The sequence below is a fragment of the Nipponia nippon genome, unplaced genomic scaffold (assembly GCF_047370975.1).
Source record: "Nipponia nippon isolate SJK-2023a ecotype South Korea unplaced genomic scaffold, ASM4737097v1 scaffold_2, whole genome shotgun sequence".
In the NCBI taxonomy this organism is placed as follows: domain Eukaryota; kingdom Metazoa; phylum Chordata; class Aves; order Pelecaniformes; family Threskiornithidae; genus Nipponia; species Nipponia nippon.
The window spans coordinates 23049657-23071259 of record NW_028262336.1 but is presented as its reverse complement, the minus strand read 5'-3'; the positions used below and the strand labels follow the sequence as shown (position 1 = coordinate 23071259).

Sequence of the window (21603 nt, the reverse complement as noted above, 5' to 3'; positions counted from 1 at the left end):
TTTTATTGTATTGTAACAGATGATTAATCACTAGCAGAGTTTACACAGGGACATTGTGGATTGTTTGGTGAGTCTGTCCTGGCAGTGACTCATACCATGGTCCTTCCTCTTGACACAGTTTTCCACATCTAGGCTCCTGCCTTCAGCGCATTCTGATGTGTAAACAATAACTCAACGTTTATCCAGTAACTCTGCTGCACATTTATGAATTTTAATCAACCATTGACACACTTACAGGAAGTGAAACACATGAGCAGAGTTGACAAATGGGATTTTTGCTTAGAAAGGATTTTAAATTCATATTAATATTCAGTTCCTCTTTAGGACTCTTGACATCAACTGTGTTTCGGCACTTGTATGGCTGTCTTGAGCCTACATGATTATTTTCTATAGCCCAAACAGGGAGCCCATTGTGCTAAGCATATAATAAAAAGACAGCTGCTGTTTCTGAGAGCTCACAATCTAAGGCAGAGAGAACAAATGGCTGGTAGACGAGGATAAAGTCTGAACTACATTCAGTAAGGTAAGAAGCTCTGTTGATATACCGGTTAACCAGCTCTTGGAGCCACATAATTGGAACCTGTTCCAAAGATGCGGCAGGTTTCTGTATATAATGCAGTCCTCACAATTTGGATCAGATTTTTTTTAAAGCTGTGCCTGGTTTGTCAGCTAATGCAATTTTCCCTCTTTTCCCTTTGCTGCCCTGAATCGCTCCCTGACCAAGCTCCCCTCAGGTAAAGGTCTTTGTGCCTTTGATTATTTTATGGCATTTGCTGCAGCCCAGTTTTCATCAGAGGTCTTTCCCAGCAGACTAACAACCCCATGAATGAAATCAGCAGGGAGGCTCTTCATTATCGCAATTCTGGCAGTGAAGTCTCTGTACTTTTATCACTGTACTGGTATCAATTATTTGGAGCCACATTAAATAAATGAAGTCAGTAACATGAATATGTCATGCCCAATTCATACAGAGGCTCATGAACTCTCTTTAAAAAAACCCTCTCTTTTATGCCTGCTGCTTGCCTTATGAATTTTTTGTAAGCTCTGACCTTAGACATTTCTCAATCATTGCAAGCATGCTTAGTTCAAGATTGAATACACATCCATTTTGTATGGGTTGAGGGGGGCAAAAATCATGAGAAAAGCAGATGGCATTAGAAAAAAATGACTTTTCAAAGAAGGTGCAATGACCTCCATATAGATATGACACGTTAAAGTCACTGACTTCTTTTTAACTCAGCACTTGTGTATATATGTTTAGTATTGTATAATGTACTTGTAAGGTCAAAGCCTCTTCAGCATTTGATCTACAATATTTATTGTAGAGTTCTGACTCACCTTCCTTGGGTGTAGCCCAGAGTCACCACAATACCAGTAATGACAATGAAATGGGACTAAATTGGCCAGTGCCCTTTGGTTGTTCGATGGGTCACAGCATCATACTGATCGCAGTTTTCTGCAACTTAAAAACAATCTTATTTATTTATTGAGTCTGCTGAATCAGAATTAGGCTTGGCAAAGCCTACTCTCCAAAAGAAAGGAATTAAGAACTCTCTGGGATTTGAAGAGTATTTTTCTAAAACGTTTCTAACCAAAATTAACATATTTTGGTCTTAAGTCATAAAAAAATGTAAATCTCTGATGCATAGACTATTAACTTCAGAAAGCCTAAAGCCGCTTCATTTTGCTTATAACGTAACTGACCTGTTTAAGCAGAGTAGGAAAAACACGGAACTGTGATGGGAAAGGAGATTTCTTGGACATTGCTTTGCACATACTCAGAATAAAAAATCCCTGGAACCTTTGAGCTTACTGAGAATAGAATTACACATAGATGGAAGGAGTAATGGGTAAATGCTTTGTGGGAGTGTTTGCAAACTCTGAAGCTCCAATTCAGCCACATTCAAACATGTTTCAGCCTCTTTTCCGCTAAGGTTAATCAGAGTGGCTTTTGTTTAAAGGAATGTTGGAGAAAGGGTATTCTAAACTCAAATACTCTTGCAAGCACACTTCATTCAAACCTGCCCGAGAAGTGTTTTCTCTGCTTATAAATCAGTCAACCTGGCAGCCGAAAGAATAGCATGTTTCTTAGGTGGCCAATTACACACCCAAAATAAGGAAGAGTGAATAGATAGAAAACATAATTAAAATAAATACAGCTTGTAAATAAGCCCAGTCAAAATACAGTCTAATGAAATTATTATGCAGCCTGTACCCCATGTTACAGTTTGCATAGATGCTTAGTTCTCATGCACCTACTTCTGCTGAAATTTACAGGGGAAAATCCTGTCCTGTTAAGACAGAGACAAAAGCATTGACCTCAGGATTTTGGAGACAGTGCATCAATTTCAATCTATGGTTTCACTAGGGCTATTAGTGGTGTGCAAATCTGAGCAGGGGTTTGCACCTTTGCAAAACTAAAGCCGACCTCAAAAGAAAAACAACAAACCCCCACAGTTTTGGGAAAGTTATCAGAAAAAAGGGAGCGTCAGGGGTGGAATTCACATTAGAAATATGCAGCCAATGACGAGTTAAAAGAAGAAGATTAGTTCTTTCTTGTAACGCTCGAGTTTGCGTGGTTTTTTGTTTTATTTCTAACCAATTTCTTAAACATAAAGTGAACGGCGGAACTGATCATTCAGGTAGCACCTCTGAAAAATAACTTGACTGCCAAGTCAGCAACTGGAATAATTTGGAAAGTAGTATCACCTGAGAATTTCCAGACCGTACCAGATGTCAGTGTTCTTTGTTCAGGAAGCAGAACCAAAGCATAGAGAGGGCCTTTAGCTCAGTCTTACGTCATATGATAACCAACTGGAAGAGTTTAAAATAAGAGGCAGCAATCTTGTATTCCAGTTTACCATGCTCCTATCTCTGGATCACACTCTTTCTGTTTTCTGGAATGTAATATAATTTGCAATACTTTCACAATGGGCATTTCATCATGAGTTAAGCCATTTTTGATAGCATTCATCCTGCAAAGTTGCCCAACCACAATGGAGATATCAGTGCAAAGCTTTTTGGGGTTTTTTTTGACAGTCTCTTTGCATGTGTTGTCCAGTAAGACAGGTGTGGGAGATGTAGCAGTCCTTCATCTAATGTGCATTCCTGGCATCATCATGTTATTTCATGAAGTAAGACTGTCAGGTTTATACCCACAATGACAAGAGAAAATGGTATTGTGCTGCTGTTCAGGGGAGAAAGCAAAAGACAGATGAGTCAAGTATGCAGCTCACTCATCAGAAATTGCAGGTGTCTCTCAGTATGGGTATATTTCCACATATTCCTAAACTGTTCATTATCATTTTACTGTATGATTGCCCTGCAAGTGCTTGTCATCACTGCAGGGGCAACCCTGAAATCAACCTTTCTGAAATCCATGAATTAAAACAAACAATCAGATAAATACAATGCTATGTATTAAACATGAAATGACACATCTGACTGTCGGTAAAGGCGAAAAGATTTCCAAAAGACCTTACTGCAATGCAGACTGCCACCTCCATTTGTTTCTGATTGCTATCACATGGCACTGATGCAATGATTGAGAATGAAACTTGAATTTGGTGCTAGAAGTCCACTGTAACATCAATCACTTGAAATAAAAATGTCATGCTTATGATTCTTTGGAAAATGCTGCACTTAACTTCCAAACTGTTGCTTTCAGAAAAGGCTAATTCAGGGTTGGGTATATTAATGTCAATGTCCTATAAAAGTGCCAGCAAAAAAAAAAATGTCAGCAAAGACATTTTTTAAGCCTGTGTCAGCACAAAAGGGTGCCTCAGTTGTTTCATCTCACAACAGCTGCATGCTTTCATTGACATTTGTTGCCCTTTCTTTGTGCACTCATCCTAACCTCATAGGTTATTTCCTGGCCTCCCTTCCGTGACCTATGACCGATGATGACCTTTAGCTAGAGAATGTGACATTTTGTTCTCCTCTGGCTGACATGTGATGCCCTCATTATTCAAAGGTATGTGAAAATAATGACCTGTACTGACCTCTCGGTTTCCTTTCGTTTATTGGTCTACACTAGGTGCTTGTTCAGCAGATTGCTATGACTAGGTGGTAGGGTGTACAATTTCTTTTGAAGAAGGAAGCTCATGAATTGCACCAACATTTTAGCTCTTTGTGTCTGTTGCTCCATTTGAGGAGCAGGAGATGAGGTGGTGCAGCTGGGGGAAGAGGGTTCAGGGTTCACGGTTCAGTTCAGTTTGGGTGTTGGGAGCATTTTCGTAAGGCTGGCAGATATGTCCAAAGACTTGTGGTCTTATGGAGTGGCAGTTGAGTCCCAGGCTGGATACCTACCTTAGAGCGTCTCAAATGGCACAGGATGCCAGTGCATGAGCTACTAATTCAAGTCGTCAGTTCTCAGTCATCTGAAAGAATGGATGACTAAGTAACCTTAGGAATTCCAAACAGGAGTGACTGTAGCTTTCCCATCACCAAGATTTCTAAACCTTCCCTGCTGTGACCACAATGGAAACAATCACAGTTACAAGAAATACAATATTAGTCTAACATGCTAACAGTGCTTTCTTGGGTAAGTCACTTTTTGCATTTCAAACGGGGGACGTTTCAGTGTTCTTCAGAAATGCAAGCCTGAACACATGAAATTTTTTTCAAGAAGTAGATTTTATCTCCCGTGAGGTGAGACGTGCCATCATTGACTATAGTAAATATTTCAAATGCTGAAAGTCTAAAGGAGGAACAAACCACTTTTGTGTGGGAGATTGTGATACCAATTAAGAGTTTATTCAAGACCTAGCCAGCATGAATATTTAAACCTCCTTTCCTTGAAGAAAGGATGGTTACTTCAGGTCAGGGATGAGGGCATGTATGGAGCAGCATAAGGAACAGATGACTGTTAAAGACAATTTCTGACTATAAATAGTGCCTATTAAAAATATAGAAAAAATCAATTAGGGACTAAGCTCTGCTTCCTGTTGCACAGGAGCAGAGCAGCAGAAGAAAATGTTAACACATTTGTCAGTGCGTGTTTCTGTCTGGGAAAGAGATAGCAGGCCCTTTCCCACTGGAAGGTGGGAAGCTGCACGGGGTCTGAAAGTTAAGATGGAAGACTGTCAACAGCTCTTTAGAAAAGGTTTTAGATACTTGGCATGCAGACCAGGAAATGTATTGAAAATCAGGATCATGATTTTGACCTTGTCTCAGCACTCTGTGCAAACTAACACAGAAACTAGGGGAAAAGTCCTAGTAACAGCCTTCATTGGTAAAGAGAGAGCATTCCCCACCACCTGGTGTCTGTACAGAACTTTGTGTTGGAACATGTCCACTAAAGGTGTAAAAGGTATTAATAACTGACACCCAGACATCAACTTGAAAACTTTGAGGTTTGACCTGGACATCTGGGCCTTCAGGCCAGACATTCGTCTTGAATTGTAACCCAGCTAAATAACCCATTAAAAGTTCAGGCTGACACCTACGGGACTGTGGTGTGGTGGAAAGGGGACTCTAGGTTTAGATTAGAGGTATAAAATCCAGCCTGGCTTTGTGTTGAAATAAAAGTTAGTATAATCTGACGAAGGAAAGTGTTTTACCTGTCTTGGTAGAAAATGCTACCTATCAATATTTTTACATAAGCAGCCTAACTATGGATATGACTTACCAGTCATGGGTATATGTCTTCATCTAAAAGAAAATTTTTGAGAGTACTGTCCTCTGTCTACCAATATCATCTTTGTCCTGCCTGCACTCAGCTTTGCTCCATCAGTCCCAGCATCAGGTCTGGGCAGAAGGCTGAAGCCCAAGAATGGCAGAAAGTAATGGCATCTATGATACATTACATCTCTTCTGTTGGTCATTTCACAGATACCCCTGGTATTGCATTTCTGAGGGCTAGCTACTGATGGATTCATTGAAGGAAAAATAAGAGTATATAAGTGGGTCCTAGCTGGTACCAGGCAGTCCTCCTGTCCCTGACCTGACAGTGCTCCAAACCCTGTCACCAAGCAGGGCTGTTGAATCCTGCTGTTCCTATTTGGCTGACAGCAATTTTCATATAACTCACACATGGAATGCTTTTAAAAGGATTCGGCTAAGGAATATATGTGCTTTTATGTGTGACCCAAGCCCAGAACAGATGTCAGATTGCTTATGACCAATCACATAAATGAACTAACCCACCACAGCGACATAACTCTGGAAGGTCTTGCAGAAACCTTGTAGAAATATATTTATCGAGTGCCCAAAAGATTGTGACACATGAAATTATGAGTTGCTTTTGACTGCCTTGGCCAAGAAAGACAACATGTTTGTATGGCAAGAACATGAGTTTAAGTGGATAGCACTAAGGTAAATTTTTAAACCAAGAGCATGTTTAGACTTCATCGTCTTTGTTTTTCCCCAGAAGCACAGTCTCAGAAATATTCTATTTTTCTTCCCCTCTGTCTCATTTGCCTCTCATTGTTCAGAAGCTCATAGGGTTTCACTCCTCCCAAGATCCATAAATCAGATGATTAACTTTCAGTCCAAGACTGTTTTATATTAGCAGAAGAAATCTAATTGGAATACAATCACCCTCCTACTGCTTTTCACAGCTTTCTTTGCATCTCAATGTGATCTGAATTTCAGATATCTCTTTCTGTGAGATATTTATTTTTCCCCATCATGCACTGAACCCAGTTGTGCTGCTATCTTTTTCTGCCCTTTTAAGCTCTGGCTGTAAATTAACCATTATCCAGCTGAAATAAGTTCCTTTAGAGTTCATAAACAGTATTTCAGCATGATAGCTTCCAGACTAGTTGCACAGGAACAAACTGCCTAATCCCCTGAATATGAGGGGTTGATATCAGTTTCTTTTTTCTCTCTCTCAACATGGGTGCTTAGAGGAGAAGCTCTCTTGTAAGATGGGGTACTGGATGGACTGAAGGAAGAGGGAGTCTGGAAATGCAGAACTCCATTTGCAGGTGCTGGATGAACACCAGGTTGGGGAATCTTTGCATTATGCTTATGGTTACTTGTTTTGATTTATGCTGATAGAGATTTAGTACAAATGAAAAATCCTGATGATTATGGACCAATTATTGCCCTGTGATTTACTGGCTTAGATTACACTTTAAAGAAAGAAAGTCAAAACCTTTTCTTATTAACTTAGCATTTAAGGAAACTGGCTGCCCAAGAGTCCTGAATACTAAGATGCTTCCTTTAACCATACAACCCACAAGCAGCACAAACTTTTTTTAGTTTCTCCTCTCCTTCACTCCAAGCCTTCCTCAGACCAAACAGGGCATGCCTCTGGGAGAAATTAATACTCATGACTCATGAAATACTTGCATCTCTTCTCAGATGCTGTTGCTGCAGTGATTTGTTTGCATATGTATGCACTACAGATACTAGCCTATCTGAGGAAAAAAAAATCAAATCTAACCACTTTTACATATTCAGATATCAAACAAAAACAACTTAATTATTACCACATGACCATGAACAGAGACTGAACCCAACAGGCATGATTCCTATGACTCTATGAAACCTGCAGGGTGATGCGTCTTTCTGTCCACATCCCCAAGTCATTTACACCAGGGACCTGTCAGAGAGCATCACAGCTTCTGCCTTCCCCTCTCCTCTCCCAACAGACACCAGGGTGCTGCTGTTCAGACTGAGGCAGAAAGGCACATGCCTGGATTTCATCCTGATGTAGAGTCCAGACACGGCAAGACGCCAGCTCCATGTCCCACAGTTTAGACATAGCCTATCAATCCATTAAGCAACTGTCATTTAAATAACTACATACCAAGCCCAGCTTTACTTCTAATATTTTCAGCAGTCCCACCTGCCGCAACAGAGATACTTGTACAAACATCTTGGGGAATCTGACCTGTCAAGTGTTAGAACAAAACCTTACAACCAGTTACTTCTGAGTTTGAAGTGTAACATGGATGTTGAATTGGATTTCCAATCTAAAGTAAAATTAATGATTAAAATGATTAAGCCATTAAATAAATACATCTCAATTCACAGCTGGTTATGAATCAGTGACAGGCCAATTAATCAAAAAGAAATAGACATTCTCATTTTCTGGGCCTTCACATGCATTCTTTTACAGTGGTGGAAATTTTACAGTGGTGGAACTTTTCTCACTTAGGTTTTCAGCAGTCTGAGGGAAAGGAGAATCTGACTTAGTGTAGCAATTCCACTGACATGATATGACACTTTTTTTGTGCCTGTTTTTGTTCAAAACAGCTTTTTTGTCTCTGAATTTTTGGGTAGTTATTTTGCAATATAGCGGAGAATATGCAGTGGGGACTAAGATGGTATTTATCTCACCTTACCTTAGGTATCTCTAGTGTCAGTGTTTAAATCTGAACCAATCACTAAAGGTTCCCATTATAATTTTCTTTAATAGGAAATTCATCTGGCCAAAGGAAGACTCGTGTTTTTCCCACTGCGAAGAGGAGCCAAAGTTGATTAACTCGGAGGTAGAAATCTACACTAAATCAGACTAATCCCATCCATGGGTGTGTCTTCAAATCTTTCTTCCCTGTTGACCCTAGCAGTGCCACGTGACAATGTCCACACTGCTGCTCCACTAGCTGTACTGGAAGGAACTTTTTGTTCAATATTCTCTTGGTCCTTAGTAATTCATTAAATGGGGTTGTCATGGGGATACTGTCTCAGGGTGGCCTCGCTTTCTTTCTCTCATTCACAGTGTGCACTGTATAATACTTTATGCAAATAAGTTCCAAGCAGAGTTGCTTGTCATTAGCACAGACAACTCTAGAGGCAAAAACAAACAGAATTTGTCAGTGAGAACTCTGTCATTAAGGAATTTCGTTTGCACCCCTGCAGTGATTCGTAGAGCACTTGACTGTTTTCTGCCTACCTCTTAATATCTTTTTTTGTTCACAAAGTGTAAAAATGTCATTTTCAGTACCTTTTCTCCAATTACAGGTTTTATTGATATCATACCAGAAAGCTGGTTTCAGCTCCTGGCAAACTGGCAGCACTGAAGAAGGATTTCCTGGATGTCATCTTCATTCAAACACTGATAAAGTGCAGCCAAAGCAGGGAAGACAAACAAAAGATTTAAAGCATTGCTGTAGAAGGAAAGAACTAGACAAGAAACCACAGCCTGGTTGTAATGAAGAAGTAAAACTGGACAACTATCAGCACTTAGGCTTTGTTCTTGCAGTGAAAGCGTACATACACACGTATGACCTGACTTTGCTGAGTGCTGCTTGAACCTGAGAGTAAGTTTATATGATGCAGTACGTAGAGATACCTGAGTTACTGTGGACACCTCATGCCTCTTAGCTGAGCATTATCCCAGAAATATCAGGAGAGCATGCCGATTCACTTAGACTTCCCTGGTATCTGAACTAGCCTGGATATCTCTGTACTAAACTGCTGCATACCCCTGCACACGCTGTGACTGTCTCGGGTCCTGCTGTCTTTGCTGGAACTGAGGTCTGCTTAATAATTCACTGGTTCAAGCACTGACCACCCAGCCAACGTCAACTTAAACAAAGCCACCAGTAAAGCTCCCACTAGGCCCAGGGCCTGTCACATCTGCTGCCTGAAATGGCCAAATTTTTAAACTGTGAGCAGCACAAAATCTTTGATTTAATTTCAAATACTGAAGGAAAGAAAATAACCGATCAGCCATGAAAAATTCAAACAAAGCTTTAAAAACATTAGCCACACAGAAATACTTGTGTTATATAAAGTGTTCCTCGTGAAACACTGGGAGATCTGTCTGAAATTAGCAAGAATTACAAAACCTCCCACTCTGAAGGTGAAAGGAGAAGCAAGGTTATAATTATATAAATGACTATAGGGGAAACAGTTGCTCTGTATAGAGTGTGGGATCCAAGCAGTGTCGAACATTACTTGGAAACAGCTTTCCTGAAGCCAGGGATTTGTTCTTTTTTTTTTTTTTCTTTTTTCCTCTTAAAGCTCCAGTCACTTCCCTGGAAAAATTTCCACTGTGGGGTACACCCCACCTGTACTCTCAGAGCAAGGGATTCAGATGCTCTCTAGTCTTAACCTGACTTGGTGGCATCACTCTCTTTCACCCTCTCTTACAACCTCACTCTCTTTCACCCTCACGTCCTTGGTGTGATTCTTAGTACGGACTTGTAACACCTGCAGAAGAACTGGACTACAGGCCTTATACGTTTTCAGGCTCCTCAACCGTATTCACCCAGGGTAAACTAGGATTGTAGCCCATTCTTCTGGGACATGTGGCAACAGAAACAAACAGAAATATGACATTTGAAGGGTTCTAAACTCCAATTGTATCTTACATCAGTTTGCCTTAATTGGCTCAAGAAACATACAAACACATAAAAATGTGGCACTTGCGCACATTATTGATTAAATTTCCTAACCCTTCTGAAGTAATCCCTGCATTTGAATCATCAGCAAGTTAAGGTCTCTTTCTTACACTCGGCTTCCCCTATAGATCAAGCAGTGTCGATTCCCTTCTCTTTTTCTTCTACCCTCTCTGCTTTTACCACTTGCTTCCATTTTCTCAGCAGTCTCCAAAAAGGGCGTCTCTGTTACAAAAGCATTTCCCACTTTTGTCTTCTCTCGCCATTTGCAGACATCTCCTTCCCTAATCGGTTTGCAGTCAGATCAGCTGACCAAACTCATTTTGTGGCCAAAGCATTCCTAGAGCCACGTGAACTGTAGGGACATGGGACCTGGGCTGAGACAAGGCAACTCTTCCTCTTTCTGCATGGGTGGCCTCAGCTTAAATTGAACAGAAAACCTTGCTGAGGCTGTGTAAGATCTGCTTCTCAGTATATGCCTGAACATCTTTGCTATAGGCTCGTCCACAGTGGCAATTACAGTTGCTATTGGGAAAAAAAAAAAAACCATGCTTTTTTCTGGTTTTCCCTCTTCATTTTTGTACATTTGAAAATTCAACAGCATGATGTTAGCAAACATCAAATTGGCACAGCTGTGACTGCTGCACATTTAAATGAACTGTTAGGTGCCTACAGTCTCAGACCTCAATAAACATTTCAAAGGACAGAGCAGAAGTCAACATTTGCTAACCATCATCATGTGTAATATAAGTATCCTTACTGTAAGGAAAAAGAAGTACAGGTCCCTAATACTGCTGTGATAACTGTTGAGAAGTGCTGACATTTAAACAGCAACCAAAACAAGACCTGACCCTTCAGTGTCCCCACAAGTATCATTAGTCATCTACTCAAACCCACTAAAATCAAATGGGATTGCTCTCTCATGACTGCAGATTTCAGGATCAAGCCCTTAGTGGGAAAAGAATCTCTCTTGAAGCAAGATCCTGCTCCACTCACGCTAATGGGCATAGTCAATTGTAGCATGAGAGAGCTTGTAGTATAAACAAGTAGTCTGTAATTTTGAGGCACTAAACTGTTATTAAGCCAAATATCTAAGGTATTTTAATTTAAAGCTTCAAAGAATACCTAGTTGGGCAGTAGGCATTCTTGCCATTAATTAAAATACAGTTGACGAACAAAGCACAGTCCATGAAACCATACAACTGAAACCCCAGCAATTGTGACCCAGCACTCCAGCACAGAGGAGCTAGAGGAAACCAAAAAAGCTATAAAGCCACATCTTCCAATCTGACGTATTCTTAAAGGTAAATCTGTGTCACACCCTGCCCCTCCCCGCCATTCAAAAACTTGTCAAAAGTGCTTATCATCAGAGATTACTTGCCACCACCTCAGTGAAGTTTGGTGGCATTAATTTCTTTGGGCTTTAAGGGATTGAAATAATGGAAAAATCCTTCATAGAAGTGCTCAAGACTGCAAGTAGAGGACCTTAACAGTTTTAAAGGAGCTATTAAGCTTTCTGATGTAAATATACATTACCTGATCTTTTTTATAGTGTGGATTACATAAATTTGAATTAAGTGACTTTTAAGAACATTGATTATTGATCTGATAAACTATAATGGCAAGCCATCAGGAACTATTGTGTAAATAACCATTTTTAAAAATTTGTTATGTCAAAAAAATTCTTATGAGAAGTACTTATGGTACTTTACATGCTGAGTAACCACTTTTCAACATTAAATACCTCAGCCAAAGATACATTTTTAAATTAAGAAGCTTTTAATTTATATATGATTTTAAAAGAATGCTTTTAAACCACTCAGCATATACTTTTTTGCACTTGTGTAATTTTAAAATGGCCAAGACAATGGGTTTTTTAATCCCTGAGAATGAAGATTATAGCAAAATAGGTGATCAAATCGCAGTACCAGGGTCATCAATGACTCTTTGTGACCATACAGCTTTTGTGAGAACATGTACCGACAAACGTGCATAGGTCCAAAGAAGAGCCTTTCAGCTCAAATCTCATTAACATCTTCCTTTGAGAATTTGTTTGTGTCAGTTGATTTCCAGCAAAGATGGAGATACCAGCTATCTGTGTTCAAATCTAGAAAGGGCTTGTTGAACAGGCTTTATACCATGTAGCAATGGAAGTAGAGGAGTTTCCTCCTAACACAACTGAATTGTCATGTCCTACTAAGAGAGAAAAAAAACCACCAAACCAACAACCGAGAAGGTGGAGTTGTTTGGGATGAAAGGCACCAACACAGAAGAGTTTGCATGTGCTGGAGTTGTTAAAGGCAAGCTGAATGGGGAGCAAGTGAGAGTACATACAAATGATGCTAAAATAAAGCAGCTACTTTCAAGCAAGCAGGCGTGCAATGAGGAAGAATGATGCCCACAGCTGGAATGCCGTGGATCAGGAGCGAAGCCCACAGAGCAGAAAACAGAGGTAAAAGGGCGATGTGAATACCACCCACACAAATTTCTCCTGCTGGTGCATTCACTGGAACAGCAATACACTGCAAGAGGGATACCAGTTCCCTGCAACATAGCCATTTTATTACAGTGACTTACCCAAACAGCCTAACTGATATGCCAGAGAGTATTTACAGTACCAGGAATGTAAAATCGAGCATCAGAGAATGTGATAGGGAAATTATTTTAGAAAATATACTGGCATGGAAGAAAACTAAACAAACACACGCAGAAGTGAGCACAGGGGATATTTTCTCTAGGTGTTCTGGATGCTGTTGCTCTAACTGGGGCCCCACAGCTACACAGACTCATGTGCTTTCCTCAGCAGCACTGCTTGTGAGGGCAAGAGTCCAGACCGTGACCCAGGGCTACCTCATGTTGCAGTTGCGACCTCTGTCCTTTGACAGCAGGACGTTCCTACACTTGCATATTTGTGCAGAGTTGTAATGTACCTACTCCTCCCGGCAATGGCATGGCATGAAGTTCTCTTATAATGAGGCTCTGTGCCACAGCATTGTGGGAGCCACACTGAGGATGGCTCCAAGGCAGAGCTCAGAGGATATGGGAAAGATCCCTGGGAACTGGAACTGACCCCAGCCTTATCCATGTTCCTCTCTGCCTTTACTTAAAACTGACTTGACACACTCAGCTAGCACAAACAGGAATGACAGGGAAGGATAATTGCACCGTAAATGCACTGCAAATCACTGTAGGGAGGAGTTTGACCAGGATAAACTACAGTTTATGGAAAGCTGTTTCAGGGGCCAGCAGGTACAGAATTAAAAGCAAAGTCAAGCCGAAGTGGCAATGTCTTAACTGACTGCTTTTATTCCTGTTTTATCAACAGGTATTTAGTGTTGCTTCTTTCTGTGATGCCACTCGTTACTGGGCAGGACATCTTCTACATGGAGCCAGAAGATATATATTTGCAAAGAGGATATACTTGAGTGTAGCCTAATGCTGCCTCTCTCATGCATCTCTCACCACACTGTATTTTTCAATCTGTGGCATACTGGGAACATGTGCCAAACAGCATGTGTACCTTTCGGAGATAACCTGGAGTCAAGGTGTCTCACAGAGAGTCACCAGCACAAGCAACATGGACTTCGGCCTCACATGGCCCGTTTCAGTTTGCCCACCCTAAGGCCTCCTGTTCCCACAGCAGATGCCAGTGCCTTGTGTTTGCTGGCTACACAGATAGTCCGAGGGAGTACTTAGGTATGCAGTTACATACATATTTGCTTTTGCTCAGCTGCTGGGGCTTTTTTGGTCAAATAATGGAAATTCCACTTGTAATTTCGGTCGGAGTTTAAAGTTCTGGGAATATCTCTCAATGTGCAACACCGTGCTGTTTCAAACTCTCGGAGTAATAAAATGTTGAGAACGTGACTGATTAAACAGAAGTGAACATGTCAGAAACTGCTCTGTAGATATTTGGGAAAAAAGATAAATGTTCCATCTGTCTTGACTAGATCTGTGCCCTTTCTTTATTTAATTTCCCTCAGTGATCTAGGAGACAAGTTCCCTAACAGCTTAGCAGAACCTGACATTATTATTTGTAATGTTTTTGCAAAAATTTTAGAAAGTATGAAGGAACAGTAAAGTGAACCTACTTTTACACAGTGAGCTAGATTCAAAAAAGTTACACGTATCCACTCAGGAAGCAAAACCAGGACCCCTGGCCCTTCTGTCCAGCAGGTTTAAATGCCACACACTCATGACAGAAGTCTTGAGCACAATCTAAAAACCAATACTGATTTGCAGCAACTGAACATATGATTTCAAGTGAGGCACACATTTTTTAAAAAGTGCCTGGATCACCGAAATAAATCCTGTTTGTCAAACAAATTATTCCCTATGAACTATTCGGTCATCTGTCATAGCAGCATAACTATTTTGTGCATTTTAATAATTGGTCAGGAATATTATTCAGTATTGTTTATGAATGTCTGGTAGATAAAGGGTCCTGTACAGTAAAAAGCATGTTTGATGTCAGCAGGAGTTCATGAGCAACCTAGGGAAAGGTCATCCTGGTGTCAAAGGCTGCAAGAAATGTCACATGCTTTCTCTTAATTAATGCAGGCTAGGAGAGAATCCTCAGGGAGGACCCAGGATCAGAAGGAGGAAACAGACATTGTTGTACCAATTATCACTGCTTATTTGAGCGTCCCTCTCTTTGTGATTACCCCAATTTACCCAAACATGTAATTTCTAGGCTGCATCAATTTATCATAAGTGAATCCACTTGGATGAGTGTTCATTCCGTATTTAAATATAGATAGACCCATCCTTGCCAGGTGCTGAGTTTGCTCAACTCCTACTGAAATTAGCAGGGGCTCAGCATTTTGCAAGAATCACTTAGCAGTGCCCAGAATTGGGTTCTTTAATGTGTCTTATACATCAAACCAAAATCTGTGCTCTTCTAATGTCCATTTGCACAGTAATCCATATTTCTTTTCATTCATTTATTAACAAACAGACATCCACTTGGTGTTTCTCCTAAACAAATGTTAGTGGCTGTCACTACTAGATACTTAGGCAAATTGAATGTATTCCTATTCCCTTTTGCACCATAGCAATATTATGCAGTGTACTTTAGCTTTCAGCTTTTCCTTATGTACAGAATATTTATGGTCCATTTTGGAGTTGTCATCCAAGCACTTGGGGTCATTTTCTTATTAAACAGTACAATATTAAAGCAACGGGGCACAGCAGGTGGTGTGTTTCTGGCTATTTTGTCATGCCTCAGGCTGAGTTGCCATCTTCCACCCAAAATAATGTCATAATGAATATTAGTACAAGAGAAAAAAAATCCCAGTAAAACCAGATCATTTAAAAAAATAGTGTTGCGTTGTAAGTTCCAAACTTACATAGGGGCATTTTTCATGTGGGAGCTCTTCAGAGAGATAAAGTGATTGATTTTTATAAAAGTTGGCATGTGTGACCAAGGGCAGATGGTGCATAAATTTGGGCCCCAGTCTTACATTCTGCTCCATGTAGGTGGACCACTGAACTGCTGTGACTAAGAAAAAAGAGTGCAACCGTGAACAGATGCAAGACTCCTGGGTACCATGATCAGGCTGTAGGACTAGGACGCAAACATGCATTACAATAATAATTTTATAGCCAGCTTTTGGCAATACATTCAAGTATGTAAGCCAGAACTTATATGCTGGTATTTATACGCTGCTGATTGATCGTGTAAAATGTGTGAGATGTCTCTGCTTAAGATACACTTTGTTTTGTTATAGACTGTGTGATAGATGTTTGCTCATACACCCTGCTAAACATGAGGTCCCAACCATCATCACAGCTAAGAAGAAGATATGAAATACCCTTCCTAGCTAAACTTACTGCATTGATGACTAGAAGGATGACAGAAAGGTGAGGAAATAGAAAGCTGGGCACTCTAGCAACACAAAAAACACTGTTCATTTTCCATCAAAAGACGATCCACATGGCTCCCTGTGTCAGATGGCTATTAGTGGATCTCATGTCTTCTCTTTTACTAGGACCCCTATGCCTTCTATTTTACATTTGTTGTGTGCAGCTGATTTTCTATCACTCTATCAATCTAATACATTAGTTCAAAGCACACTGTTGTTTCATGTCTGATGACACTGAAAATACAGCATGCTTCCAGAACATATCCCACCAAACTAAAGAATCACATGAGCCAAATGTATACAATTTCTTTCACGTGAGCCAAATGTACACAATTTCTTTATCATTTTGTTGTACATTTCCATACGTAAAGCGTAGGCTGTCTTCATAGGGTAACAAGCCTACAAGGCTCCAGTTTGTTTAGCATTTTCCAAATTGGAAAATGCCTGACGTTCATATCTTTTTCCCTATGGGCCTCCAGAAAGGTGTGCAAGGACGAAGAAAGGGCCCAAGGTGGCCACAGAAAAGGGACAAATAGATGGGCAAAGCTCAAAGGAAAAATCCGGTGTCCCTAGAGAGAGCAAATCAAGGTATGTCAAAGAATGAATTTAGCTATCTTGGGAAATGAGGAACAGACATCACATGCTGCAGATTGGGGCTCTCACCATTTATCAGCTTTTTCTAACATCTGCAGTAACCAATCTACTATTCCAAACTGTAACAGCAAACACATTTCTTTGCTGTCTAATTACCTCGGGATAATCACAGTGCCCCTTCTCACAGAGAGTGAATTCTCTGTTTAAGAATGGGGGATAGCAGAAGCGCACAAAATTAGACAGCGATGTACTGCATCCATTTTTAAAGCATTGCCTATACCTTGCAATTTCTTCAATTTGTTGTGCCGTGCGCAGACTTACAAAGCAGCCTCAATCTGTATTTCAGTTTCACAGGATCCTTCAGCACTTCTAGAACCGCTGAGAACCTGGACCACGCCCACCAGCTGGGATGGCAGAAGAAGAGATCCCCATCATTTAGCTTAGAAATGAGTGAGTCTGATTGCTGGTCCTAGAGCAGCTGGACTAGATAATTGTACAGAGCAAAGGAAACACCTGGTGAAGACTCCATATATTCCTAGTTAACTGCTTTGTTTTACTGGGCTTATGAATATTTACGTGAACAGATTTTGGCTCACACTGGGAGACTCTCTCTCGTATAAATATCTATGGTAACATAGCAACAAGGAATTTTGTGCACAGAACCGGTTTTCTAAGTAATTTCAGCTCTGGTGGAAAAATTTTTTTAAGTGCTTAGTTCATCTTTGAAACCTAAGCTCATTGTTTCTTGAACATTTTCAACAGTAGTTTTGCACAATAATTATTAGGGCTTCATTCTTTAGTTACAGATGCCTTGAGGACACTTTACATTTGGCTTTACATTGAAACAATATCATTACTAAGATGTTCTTCAGGTGGACATTCTACAGCATGTCTTTTTCTAGAATTTGTATTTTAAAATTAATCATTAAACCCTTCCATCATATATTAAATAGGTGAGAGAAAGTGTAAAAACAAGGGCTGTACCTGATACTTGAAAGTTGCTATTCCTGACAGCACTTCATCTTTTTCATACCCATATTGGCTTTTATCCCGGCCCATCTATTCCTTAATGTAAGTGTTATAAATTGTTGTAAAGTGCCATAAAATATAATAAACATGAATCAATATTTCTTGGTTAAAAAAACTTAGAAATGCTGATGAAGCTCAGGTTTATTATAGATGTCCTGAACCCACAATGTGCCTTTATTTTTTTTACCTTCATCATTTTTTCAGGTCTTGAGTTCACGTGTGCATACACATTCATTCTTCACAAATCAAAGAGGCAGTGAAAATTAAAATTACTAATGCAGAGCTAATGAAGCATCTAACATTTTCACCACTTGTTTTAGTCAGGATATCTTGTATTTACAGGGTTGTTATATTTGGTATGTATGACCCAATTCAAGCAGATTCCTTATGGATCTAGTGAATATTAAGCATGTGCTCAGCACCACAAAGTTTGGGGATTAGTCAGATGCTTAAAGTTAAGCATATGCTTAAATGCTTTGCTGAATCAGGGCTTTAATGAAGAAGCATGGCACAGTAGTGCTATTCGCCATAAAAATTCATCATTGCCATGGATCTCTGCTCATTAAAGAAGATGCTATGATTTGTGTTTAAAATATGAAAGAAATATGATGCCTGCATGGTGCATTAAATACCCAAGCATACACATGCATTTAAATTCTTGCTATCTTTTTAAGGATATTGTTGTGAATTATGTTCTTGTATATGCAAGAGCATCCTTCATAGTGAAGTGACAGTTCGTTTCCACATCCAGCTGATGCTCTTTACATATTATTAGTATTATTTATTCTCAGTCTGAAGGTAATGATGGATTTCTTTGTCCTCGGTTGGTTTTGTGGTTTCTCCACAGGAACCGCCATGGGCCGCGGCGTTTCCAGGGGCATTGGAAGACTCTCCCCAGGGCAGAGCAAACCCGGCCCCTTTCCCCGGCTGTGAGGGGAGGCACCGCTGGGCCCCCCCCAGGCACCGCAGACACCCTGCTCCTGCCAGGGGGACAGCCCCAGGGGTGCCCCAGCCGCCCCCGCTCCCACCAGCTCACTGTTGCCCGGCTGGAGACAGGGCTGCCACCCTGGCCTGCCTCAGGGAGCCCGGTGTGCACCATGTCAGTGAAAGCTACCGTGAACTGCCCCCGCGGTGAAACCTGCCTGGCTCTGTTAGCAGTACAGCCTTGGTGAAGGGAAGCATCCCCGCTCTGTCCTGGTGATCGTCACCCGGGGATTTAAGACCCCCTTTAGAGCCGGTCTGGCAGCTGAAAGGAGAAACACTGCAACAATGCCAGGGCATTACCTTTGTCCAGGTCCTTTGCCCCGGGTGCCCAGGGAGGCAGCCCTGCAGTGGTGGCCGCAGCCTCAGCGATGGCCCTGGCAGCTGTGAGGGAGTAGCTGGGGAGAGGCCTCCTCAGGGGCTGCAGCCAGCCCTGGGGCCTTGCCGTCAGGCCCGGCCCTGCTGCAGCCCTTTCCCCAGGCCAGGGGATGGCTGGGCTGTGGCCAGCCTTGGTCACGGTCCCTGGCCCGGCCCGGCTCACCTCCCTGGGGGCTGCGGGATGGGGCTGGTAGGGGAGGGAGGGCGCCACACCGCCCTGTGGCCCCACAGCCCCCTCCACACTGGACCTTTGCTGTTACCAAATGGGAAGAGATCCTGACAGAAATCTATTGTAAAACAGCCGCATCCTGGTAAAACAATATGGCTGCTTTATAGTATGACAATAAATTTGGCCGAGTTTTCTTGGAACAGGGAGGCTGGTGAGGACCGGGGTGACAACCACGGCCTCGTGCCACATGCTACGGCTGTGCCGCCTGGCCGTTCAGACCGAGCGTCTGTGGCTGGAAATGAGGACGCTGAAGTGGAAGAAAGATAACATGTCTCTAAACTATGTGTTGTTGAGTGTTGTTTTTTTCAATTGAGCTATTTATAAATGTGATAGTCCTCTGTTTCTCCTGCCTCTTTCAGCACCCCAGTGAAGAATGTGTGAAAAGCTCTAATTTCCCTTGAGGAAAAGAGTTAGTATCTTGTGATTTCAGTGAAAAGCTGTGTTCGCACTGTGGTCAATAAATTTCTAGAGACAACTTTTCCCCCTTGGAATTCTCTTATCTTGTTATTTTGTTAATGCTTGAGACAAATATTCCAGCTCAGGAAAGATGTGGTGGAAAACCATCCCATTTCTTGTGGGTCAGCTTCAACATGAGGGTGCCAGCGCTTTAACAGACTCTCCTGGCATTAGGTTTCCCTTTTCTTTCATGAAATCTTAAATACTCTTGGTTTTCTTGTGACTTGGAGCAAGATCAAATTTCAAAATATCCAAATCCTCCATGAAACAGCATTACGTCTTTCTCTAGAGCCCCTGTTGTTACTTCCTACAATGATAAATCCCACCAGTATCATATAAAGAAATTTTTCATTTAGAAAAAGATTGAAACATCTCCCTGGACCAAATCCATAATAACTTCCTTTTCTGTAGGCAAAAATACAATTTGAAATATCCAAGCTGAAAAGTTCCTGCCTCAGTGGTAAAATTGCTTCTGCATTCATACCCCACATCTTCATGCGTTGCCTGATGAAAGAAGGCAGACTCTGGGAATGACCGCAAAGGAAGGCACAGCTCCAAACCAAGTGTCCCCTGAACCTGTGTGCCAAGCTGTAATTCCAAAGTATGGGAAGTATGTAATTCCAAAGTCATGGGAAGATCCTGCACCCGCTAAGTCCGGGATCACTCTGATCTTAGCCCCATTGATGAAGTCGAGTGCAGGTTAGCATGCAGAATTCTAATTGCTACCTTTAGATGTGCCATCCTTCTAACATTATATTTGAAGTCTTTCTAGGAAGGTCAGCAAAGAAAAATTTTGATGATACTATTCTCTCTGATGATACTATTTTTCTCCATGTTTTGGAGATTTGTCCTGATAATGAAACAGTGTCAGTTTACACCATAAGACTTCTTATTTTCTAATAGTTCATTGGTTTTCATAAGGTAAACATAACTGTCAGCACTACATCACTGCACCACTGTACAGAACACCACAGCAGTGCTACTAATCTGACCGACAGCACACAACAAGATGGAAAGAAAGGCAAAAAAAAAAGTGTTTTAGCCTGATGAGAAGCTGCACTCAGGTCTTAGTAGAAAATTCAGAGCAGGAACTGCAGCCACAGTGATTAACAAGGAGTTTCCAGAAGTTAATATACCGGGCAAAAGGGTTGCTCCTTTGGAGGCTGAGCATTGGAGAGTGGAAGTTAAAATGACTTGTGCACCACTGAGCTGGAACATGCTGCTCCTGGGTCATTGATCTGCTCTGCTCTGGCAGGGCACTGCTTTGGTATTGTTAATTTTCAATGACATAAAGACTTGTATTAGTACAGGAAGCAGAATTGAAAGGCCAGAGACTAAAGGGAAGACAAAAGAGAGGCCAGCGGTAAACACGGAGGGTTCCAAAGACTGTGATGCAAAACCAGAAACAAATACAGCCTCTGAACAATAAGAAATTCATTACTTCATGGATCAAATGGACCAGGCCAGATCCTCAGCTGCCATAGGTTAGAATTGTTTCTTTCATATCAGGGAAACCAGACTCACATGAGCTGGAAGAGTAGGTGATCCCTATTTACACAGGCAGTGAAGCTGTATATAAGAACGACATTTTTTCCCCTAAAAGGTAAGTGCACGCAGAATTGTACAATGCATTTTTTTTATAAATATTTAACATCTAAAGCACACTGCCACTGCAATCCCTTTTTATGACCCCTACTATAATGATAAGTATGAAAAGATGCATAAACCTCAAAGAGCTATTCATTTATCAGGAAGAGAGATGCTCATTCTAAAAACT

The 21603-nt window shown here is 41.1% G+C and overlaps 1 long non-coding RNA gene across 9 annotated transcripts; it reads left to right on the top strand.

The window, feature by feature from the left end:
* Window positions 1-324: 324 nt before the first annotated feature.
* Window positions 325-20189, top strand: LOC148055691 (uncharacterized). Of its 9 annotated transcripts, XR_015705052.1 has the most exons (11): window positions 325-523; window positions 3864-3973; window positions 6850-6947; window positions 8369-8441; window positions 8914-12747; window positions 13621-13991; window positions 16025-16157; window positions 16639-16747; window positions 17100-17203; window positions 17707-17824; window positions 18630-20189. It is a non-coding gene; the product is annotated as an uncharacterized LOC148055691 (long non-coding RNA). The 9 variants fall into 9 exon arrangements; XR_015705054.1 differs by having other exon boundaries at window positions 8914-9212; window positions 12497-12747; window positions 17100-20189; XR_015705053.1 differs by lacking the exon at window positions 17707-17824.
* The last annotated feature ends 1414 nt before the right edge of the window (window positions 20190-21603 follow it).